This window comes from Galeopterus variegatus, unplaced genomic scaffold, assembly GCF_000696425.1.
Source record: "Galeopterus variegatus unplaced genomic scaffold, G_variegatus-3.0.2 Scaffold835, whole genome shotgun sequence".
Classification (NCBI taxonomy): Eukaryota; Metazoa; Chordata; class Mammalia; order Dermoptera; family Cynocephalidae; genus Galeopterus; species Galeopterus variegatus.
In genome coordinates this window covers 475,326-475,893 of record NW_007726946.1, presented here as the reverse complement: position 1 = coordinate 475,893, position 568 = coordinate 475,326, and positions in this window count along the sequence as shown.

Below are 568 nucleotides of genomic sequence, written 5' to 3'. Positions count from 1 at the left end.
CGCCTCGCTCAGCCAGTGAGCGGGAACCGGTCTGTATGTGGGATCCGAACCCTCGGCGTGAGCGCCGCCGCGCTAACCAAGCGGCGCACTATCCAGTGCGCCACCGGGCCAGCCCATGAGCTCCGTTTATAACAGAAAATTCCTTTCTCCTCCTCTTTGCCACTCTATAGCTCAGATGGCAGGAAAAGGAAAAAGTATGTTAATACTGGGTCTGGCGACAGGTTTGGAGGAGAAAAATATTGAAAGGCCTTTATTGGGTTAGCTGTGACTTTCAATTATTTATGCTGTCCTCTACTACCAATTCCACTGAAAATTGACAGCTGAATTAACAAACTTTGGCAATGTGCCTGAGATCTTTATAGTCTGCCTGAGATGATTTTTAAGTCTTCTTCCGAAAAGGGAGATTTCTTCTTTCTGCGAGATGCTTGAAAAGTGTTTGCTGTCTAGCGATGTTTATTAGCAGGCAATTTATTGCAGTGGTTTGAGATTGAAGAAATCGTGTAGGCAAATTCTTCCTCATGAGCTCTTTAACCCCTGAGAGGACACATATGAACGCGATTGTCCCACA